This window comes from Grammomys surdaster, unplaced genomic scaffold (genome assembly GCF_004785775.1).
Source record: "Grammomys surdaster isolate TR1022 unplaced genomic scaffold, NIH_TR_1.0 231, whole genome shotgun sequence".
Lineage (NCBI taxonomy): Eukaryota > Metazoa > Chordata > Mammalia > Rodentia > Muridae > Grammomys > Grammomys surdaster.
Window position 1 is genome coordinate 4855594 of NW_021604676.1, and position 8489 is coordinate 4864082.

At 46.3% G+C, this 8489-nt stretch overlaps 1 long non-coding RNA gene and 1 pseudogene across 3 annotated transcripts; both read left to right on the plus strand.

Annotated features, from left to right (window-relative positions):
- Positions 1-431: 431 nt before the first annotated feature.
- LOC114626249 lies at positions 432-623 on the plus strand (annotated as a pseudogene).
- A 3839-nt stretch (positions 624-4462) lies between these two features.
- Positions 4463-8489, plus strand: LOC114626256. 3 transcript variants are annotated; one of them, XR_003712206.1, is made up of 3 exons: positions 4463-4592; positions 4755-4808; positions 8150-8489. It is a non-coding gene; the product is annotated as an uncharacterized LOC114626256 (long non-coding RNA). The 3 variants fall into 3 exon arrangements; XR_003712204.1 differs by lacking the exon at positions 4755-4808 and adding an exon at positions 6578-6758; XR_003712205.1 differs by lacking the exon at positions 4755-4808.

Genomic DNA, 8489 nt, shown 5'->3' on the forward strand with positions numbered 1-8489 from the left:
TCTCTCTCTCTCTCTCTCTCTCTCTCTCTCTCTCTCTCTCTCTCTCTGTGTGTGTGTGTGTGTGTGTATGTGTGTGTGTGTGTGAGAGAGAGAGTACTGCCAGTAACACACACACAAACACACACACACAGTCTCTCTCTCTCTCTCTCTTTCTCTTTCTCTCGTATGTGTATGTGTGTTTGCTCACCCCTAATAAAGTTTTTCTTTACCAGTTGATTCTGTCTACTGTGTCTAAGATGTTCTCTACTGTTGCCTGTGAGCTCAAGACGATGATGATTGTGATGGTCTGTGATGCTTGGCCCAGGGAGTGGCACTATTAGTAAGTGTGGCCCTGTTGGAGTAGGTGTGTCACTGTGGGCTATACAACTCTCATCCTGTTATTCTCCTTTCCTCTGCCATTGTGCGCACTACACCTGATTTGGCTTCTCGCCATGTCGTCTGACAAGACTTTCAGAATCAAGCAATTCCTGGTCAAGAAACAAAAGCAAAATCACCCTATTCCTCAGTGGATCCGGATAAAAACTGCTAACAAAGTCAGGTACAGCTCTTAGAGAAGACACTGGAGGAGAACGAAGCTGGGTCTGCAAGGACCACACAGTGGCAGGACTGAGGGTTTATACTGAACTGTGGTCAACCATCAATCCTACCAGATGGATTTCAACATTTTTAACCTGGAGGCTTGCTCGTGTCTAAATTAGGGAGTCTTTTCTGTAATAAAATTTAGAACCTTTCAAAGAATAGCAAAAATAAACAAGCAAAAAAGACCCTCACCCTAGCTGCCTGGAAGTCAGTCTTCTGCTAGCAGCCTTCAGATGAAGATGTAGAACTCTCAGCTCCTCCTGTACCATGCCTGTCTGGATGCTGCCATGCTCCTTGATGATAATGGGCTGAACCTCTGAACCTGTAAGCCAGCCTCAATTAAATGTTGTCCTTATAAGAGTAGCCTTGGTCATAGTGTCTGTTCACAGCAGTAAAACCCTAATTAAGACAGAAGTTGGTAACAGGGACTGAGGTATTGCTGTGATAGGCCTGACCATGCTTTTGTTTGGAAGAATGTGGATTTGGGGACTTTGGATTTGGAAAGCACTGGAATGCTTTAAGTAGGGCTTAATGGGCTATCCTAGTAGGAATATGGAAGACTTAGTTGTTGTTGTGAATGATTTGAACTGTTCAGATCTGGCCCAAGAGGTTTCAGTGGAAAAGAATTCTAGAATGTGGCCTAGAGACTGTTTTTGTGATATTTTGGTGAAGAATGTGGCTGCTTTTTGCCCTTGTCTGAGGAGTCTACCTGAGGCTAAGGTGAAGAGATTTGTATTAACTGCACTGACAAAGGAAGTCTCAAAAAAGCCCAGCAGAGACTGTTCTCTGGTTAAGTCTCACAAAGAGCATTTTGAACAAGTGTAACAAGCTTAGAAAGGAAAAATATAAAGTATATGGCTCTAGTATTAAAGGAGCACCAGGAAGTGAAACGGAGCTGAAGCCTATGTTCTAGGACATAACAGATTAAGGCATTTGGGGCAAGATCCTACCCAGCTATGTTTAGATCCAGGCATGGTGGTACACATCTTTAATCCCAGGCGACAAAGTCAAACAGATCTCTAAATTCAAGGCCAGCCTGGGACAAAGCAGGTTCTAGAAGAAAAAAAGCTTAAATCCAAGCATGGTGGTACACAACTTTAATCCCATCATTACAGGAGACAGAGCCAAGCAGATCTCTGAGTTCAAGGTCAATCTACAGAGCAAGTTACAGGAAAGCCAAGCTTAGGCAGAGGAGTCAGAAAACAGAAATCTGGTAATAGAATAAGGGGGCAGGCCATGTCCCAGCCCCAAACAGCAGCAGAACACGGTAGCTTCGGCCATGTGGCTCTGGCTTTAGAGTCAAAACTTCTATTTTGACTACTACTGGGACAATTGATGCTGGTTATCCGGAGCCAAGAAATTAGTGGTGATTAAGAAGAGACCAGAATCACTGTGGTGAAATCTTCTGGGAAGTGTTTTCTGAGAGCACAAAGAAGCTGTGTTCTAGAGATAGCCAAGGTTGTACCTCATGCTGCAGCTGGACTTGGTAATGTTTAAGAGTCACCCAGGTGGTCCTGGTTTTGAAGGCATGACGGGGTTATGAAGAGCAGCTGAGGCTTGGCACTGTAGAGGCCATGGAAGGCCACTGGTGAAGGTGCAGCCTACACACACACACACACATACACACACACATATACACACACAAATACACACACATATACACGCACGCACACACAATCACACATATTTTGAAAAATGTAGAGTATTGCTAATCCTAGTGGCACAGACCTATAATCTTAGCACCCAGGGAGCTGAAGCAGGAAGAATGCCATCAGTTTGAAACCAACCTGGGTTACATAGTAAATCTGAGGTCAATTTGGTATACATTGTAAGACCTTGTCTCAAAAAACAAGAGGGCTAGAGAGATGGCTTGATTTACAGTATAGAAATCATATTTTTGTAAATGTAGCTTATAAACATGTGTGCATGCATACATGCTCACAGAAGCCAAAGAGGATAGTGGCTGTCCTGCTCTATCTTTTTCAGCCTTATTCTTCAGAGAGAGGGTATCTCACTGAACCTGGATCTAGGCTGAGGACCAGCTAACCCCAGTGATCCTCTTGTCTCTGACCCTCAAAGCACCTGGGTGGCCAAAGGCCCTGCTTTATGCGTGGTTACTGGGCCCTTGGGTCCTTATGTCTGCAGAGCAAGCCCTGTTACTCACTAAGCCATCTCTCAAGCCCAATAAATTACATCTTAATAAGTTTGACTTTGCAACTGATGGTGGTGACTCTCACCTGTCTCTCGTCTCAGTGCAGGGGCGGCTAAGGCAGGAGAATTGCTATGAGTTCAAAGGCCAGCCTGGATGACAAGGTGCAACCTTGTCTCAAAAGCAAACAAACAAAAACAAGGCGAAACAACATCAAAGACCCAAAACAAAACCACCTTGACATTTTTCACAACTAGAAGGAAGCCCAGAGCTAAGGAAGGATTACAGTTTGGGAGGAGAGAGGGAAGAACCCTTCAGCTCAAGTGTGACAGCCTGTGACCACGAAGCTCAGCTGTCTTCTTTTCTTGGCTCTGTTGTGCACCTCTGCAGCAGTAGCACTCCTGAGCTGGGTCCTCCCTGCCCTTTGGTATCATCTTGGAAAGACAGCCTCCGTTCTGGACTCTTAGCACGGATTTAACCAGGACAGACTGTTCTAGGACAAAGCAGGCTGGAGCCCTTTGAGTTTTGATATAGCATCTAATTTTACTAAGGAAAGGAGAGGAACAGTGAGTCTGGTAAGACTTGACAGGAAAACACTCTGGGTGGGTTAATGGGAAACCAAGCCCTTCCCTGCTAGCACCCTGGCCTGTGAGAATTCTCTTCAGATTTCCATTTTAGCAAACTGTGTCATCTGCCCCAAGAGGCTAGGACCCTGAACTCTTCAGGTCACCCATCAAATTTAGGGCAGTTACCTAACCGTGGCCAGTTTATTTCACCCTGAAGCACAGTCCCATGTCCCTTGTTGAGTTGTCCTTTGCAGATCAAAGTGCATCTGCTAAAGCTGATTGATTAGCAAATAATGAATCATCTTATCTTCCCATGTACACCTAGGGCCCCGATTTCAGCTTTCAACTTATTAATAACGTGATTTGTGTGAGTCCGGTTTTCTAAGGGTTGATGACCGACAGGTTACATGGAGTGAGCAGACAGTCAGCTACTGGGAATGAGGTGGGAATGCAAAGCTGAAGTTCTCCAACCAACACACACGCACCTTGCTCTTTCAACAAATTTCAGGGGAAGAATATTTTCGTGCTAAGCATTTGAAATGAAAGAAAATGAACAAACAGATTGTAACCTTCTTATTACACTGATTGATCAGCCAACTGTATTCAGTTTGTCAGACACTGACAGGACAGTGCCAGCCAGATAAGGTTGAGGAACCAGGAGACTCAGGAAGGTCATCGAAAAGAGGACAGGATAGCAGTCTGAAGGTGACAGGTGAACCACGCTGCTCTCAGCGCATGGAAAAACATTCCAGGTGGAGGGAACAACCTGCCCAAAGACCTGGGGTATGGCAGGCCTGTTTGATTCTAGAGGCAAGAGTAGAAGCCAGTGTGCTCTACTGAGATAAAGCACAGCCAGAGATAGGGTCAAAGATGACAAGTGTTAAGGGCATAGGCAGGATCCGGTAGAGCTTTGGAAGCCAGGAGAGGAAATGGTTCTCAACCTGTAGATCATGACCCTCCCAGAGGTCGATTGTCGGATATTTGCGTTATGATTCAGAACAGTTGCAAAATCACAGTTACAAAGTAGCAATGAAAAGTAATTTTATGGCTGGGGGCGGAGTCACCACTACATGAAGAGCTGTACTAAAGGGTGGCGCCTAGGAAGGTTGAGACCCCACAGCATTAGTGGGACTTAGCTCAGAGTAAAGGAGATGGAGGTTAACCTGGTTTCCATTTAAAGGAGGTTTTATAGCCGCTATTTGAGAGACTGCTAGCCAGCTAGGCTGGCGGCAGGGTGAAGCTGTAAGACAAGTGTTATGCAGTAATGTCCACAGCTTGATGGAGTGAGGTGAGATCAGGTAAGAAATGGACGGCTGCTGGAGAAACTCAGAGACCTGACAGGTGGGCTGGGAAGAATGCGGCCGGCCTACAGGGAGCCTGGAAAGAGGTTCTGGTTTCTGGTAGCTGAGGTGGAAGAGGGGAACTAGATTTCCAATATTGAATAAGTGTTTTCCTACTAGGGTACCTATGGGGACCAGAGGTGCTTGGATCATTACTTTTACAATATTTTAAAGGTATATTGAGGACTTTTATTTTATTCTCTTTCATTTCATTTCATTTCAGACAGAGCCTCCCTCTGTAGCCCTTCCCTGGCCTGGAACTTACTGTGTAGACTAATCTGGCTTGGAACTTGCAATAATCATCTATCTCTTGAATCCCAGGTTACAGGCATGCTCCACCACACGCCACAAGACAGTTTTAGTACAGAAATATCCCTAGGAGACCATTTAAAAGTTTAATCGATGAGAATTTCACATCCCATCACCAGGACGTGAGGTCAGACCTGATTCCTCCATCCCTATGTCACAATCTCCATTTTAGGTGTGTGGCTTCCCCAGGAAAGATAACATCCTCAGTGTAATCACCCCACCAACTAGAGTCTGGACATCCGATTGCCAGAAGCCTTGGGTGCTGCTGACTGACACTGGGTGCTCACAGGTCCCCCACTTGAACTCAGTGGAACTTCCATATTGACCTCTCCTGAGTCAAGTGGGCTAGCCACCACCAGCAAGGATGCACCATGCTATAGCTTCTCCCACAGGGACTGGGTCAGCCAGCGGAGGTCCGACTTCTGTTCCTGCCTGACCCTGGACCAGATGGCGATGCCTATTGGTCAGCCTGCTCCCAGGCCCACAGCTGACCAGTAGTTTCCATCCTGCAGCATCCACAACGGAGGTCCATTTATTACACAGAACCAAGGATCTAGCAACTTGTGCAAACGGACAGAAAGGAAAGCGGTCTGCAGCATAAGCTGTGGTGACTGCATGCGGCAAAGCCCAGGAAGGGGCAGGTGATCCCATTGAGCCAGAACTATCTGTAGAAAGTTTCCACAGTGACAAAGAAAGGCCAGCTCTTGCAAACTCTTGAGTTAGGATAATATTTACATTTTCCAAACCATTGCCAAACTCAAAGTAAGACTATTTCAGGAGACACAGAAAATATGACATTCAAGCGTTGGTGCCCACAAAGAAGCTTTTGTTGAATCAAGTCACACTCTTCAGTTATGAGCAGCATATGGTTTTTCTTGCCCCAAAAGTAGGTAAGAAGTTTCAATGGGAGCCAGAGATGCATCCAATAGAAGGCGTGCTGAGTGTCGGTGAGGCTCCAGCTCAGTGCTCAGTACCAGATAGATAGATAGATGGATAGATAGATAGACAGACAGAGAGATGATAGATAAATAGATAGATAGATAGATAGATAGATAGATAGATAGATAGATAGACAGACACAGATAGAGATAGCATATCCAGACTTTGTACACTTTGGGAGAGGACAAGAGTCAGCCAAGAGAAAAGGTCCTTAGTGTTCTCCAGCTCTCGGAGAGGGGAAAGGGGGCAAGGGAACGAGACTAAGAGGAAGCATTTAGCAGGTAGGAGAGAGTGGGATCTAAGGGAAGTTGAGGTGCAGAGTATGAGCAAGATCATTTAAGGCAGGTCATCAGGTCTGTGTGTGACCTCTAACCAATATGCTACCTTGCTGGCCCCTCAGAACTCTATCACCACTCAGCCTTGCCTGTTCATGCACACACTGTCTATGGCTGCTTTAGACTTACATCACATGGTAGTACAGAAGCTATATGACCCACATCTTCCAAGCCTCTCCACGTTGTGACCCCTCAGGGAAGTCCTGCTGCCCTCCACCACAGTTTCTCCACACTACAGGCCTCCAGCACCCCTATTCAAGGGTATCATCTTATCTTTACCTCATCCTGCGTCATTGCCTTCTGTCCTATGAAGTTGCTTCCACTCGCGCAGCAGAATACTTTTATTTATCTGATTTTTAGGGGAATGATGGGGGTGATGGTAGAGAAAGCAGCAGCCGCAGCTGGGGCTGGAAGCAGGAAGGGAAAAGAAGATCAGAAAAGCCCGAAAGCTTCTTCCTTGACCGTCACCACCAGCAGACAGTACTCTCCTCTACAGCGAAGCCCACCAACTTGCTGGGCATAGCAACGCATCCCAGATTTGGTGAGGCTGAGGTAGTAGGAGTGGGTGCCAAGCCAACCTGGGTTACAAAGGGAGACCCTCTCGGAAAGCAACCATGAATTCTGTCTCCTTTAACTCTCTGAAGCCACCTCCACTTCCCTACGTATTCTGCTCAGGTCCAAGTTAACAGTGGCCACCATCATTCCTAAGCCCAGTGGTCATTCTTGGTCTTACTGGATCCTTGGTTAGGTGGTATGTGACCCAGTGGGTCACTTTTTAAATCTCTGGGTTCCACAAAGTGGCAAGAGAGAGCCAAGTCTCAAGAGCTGTCCTCTGGCCTCCACTTGTACCTGTACTCACACATATGCACAAACACACACACAAACACAAATAAATAAAAATTTAAATGCCAGTTTCCCATCACAAAATGTAATCTTTTTCTTTTACCACAGCTGTGGAACAAGCCCCATGCACATGAGTATAAGAAGGGACCCGCTTCTGTCATTGGTCCCTATTTACTCCCTTCAGAGACCACCTGCCCCCCATGCTGGACTCCTCTCGTCTGGTTGTCTCTTTCTCCCCTGTAATCTATCTCAGTGTTCTTCTTGACAAACCCCCAACTTTTAAGCAGCTATGTCCTAGTCACAGCTTTGTCTACGAACCCCTCTGGATACACTGGACATTTGGCAGACGCCTTCTGCCTTGACGCTAGCTTTCCCCTTCCTCAAAGTGGTTGACAGCAGACAAAGTAGCTCCTGTTTCACCACTCCAAGGTCGCTGCCACTGCCGTGCTATGTGAGACCATGGCTCCAAGCCCTGACCTGAAAACCGTCTGGGAAGATGGATTGACTTCCTCACGAATCCATTCGCTCTAGAAGTGTTCATGAGGAGTCTACTGTATAGCAGGCAGTGCTGTAGGTTTTAGGACCTCTGCCAGAGCAGAGGATGCAGGATGGGAGATAAGGTCTTTCAGAAGTGACAAGTGTGGAGGGGAGGGGAGGAGGTGAATGTCAAAGAGAACCGTCAGGGTCAGGTGGGAAATGTCATGGCTACCATTTAAATGGTAGTTGGTCATATGAACAGGCAGGGAAGAAGGAAAGGTAACTACTAGCTGTGTGGCCATCCATGAGAAGGCCACGCAGAGCAAGGGAACAGGCTGTGCTATCCCTCTGAAATTGAAGCATGCCGGAGAATAGAGCAAAGTTGGGGCAACCTGAGAGATGAACAGAGGACGACAGATTCCAGACATGCCACCCGACATGCAGACCTCTAGCCAGATGTGGCTCCAACTACCCAGAAGTGGGGCTGGTCCAAACAGATGGCCTTTGAAGGGCTGAATGAGTGCAAGCATAAAATGTGTTGCTTTTTACGTGGATTTCATGTGGCGACAAGAGTGTTTTTCAGGTAAATCGTATTGTTGACTTTTTCCTCAGCCATCTGAATGAAGGTAAGATGAGTCACCAGCAGCTGTACCGGAGTCACCCAGGAAAGTAATGCCAGGATTCTCAGTCTTGCTGCATCTGCTCAAACTGCCACACTACGTGATCCAGAAATACAAGTTGAATATGTGAGGCCCATGTTCCTATCAGTGTGCAGAGGACTCTGTGTCCCTACCTTGGACTAAGTGCACTCTTGAATGGAGTATTCCAGACCATCCACCAGTAAAGAGAGGCCATGCTAGTCTATGTATACTAAATAAACAAACAAACAAACAAATAAATAAATAAATATGTTAAGGCCTTAAAATCATATTATTAAAACACATTTCATTTA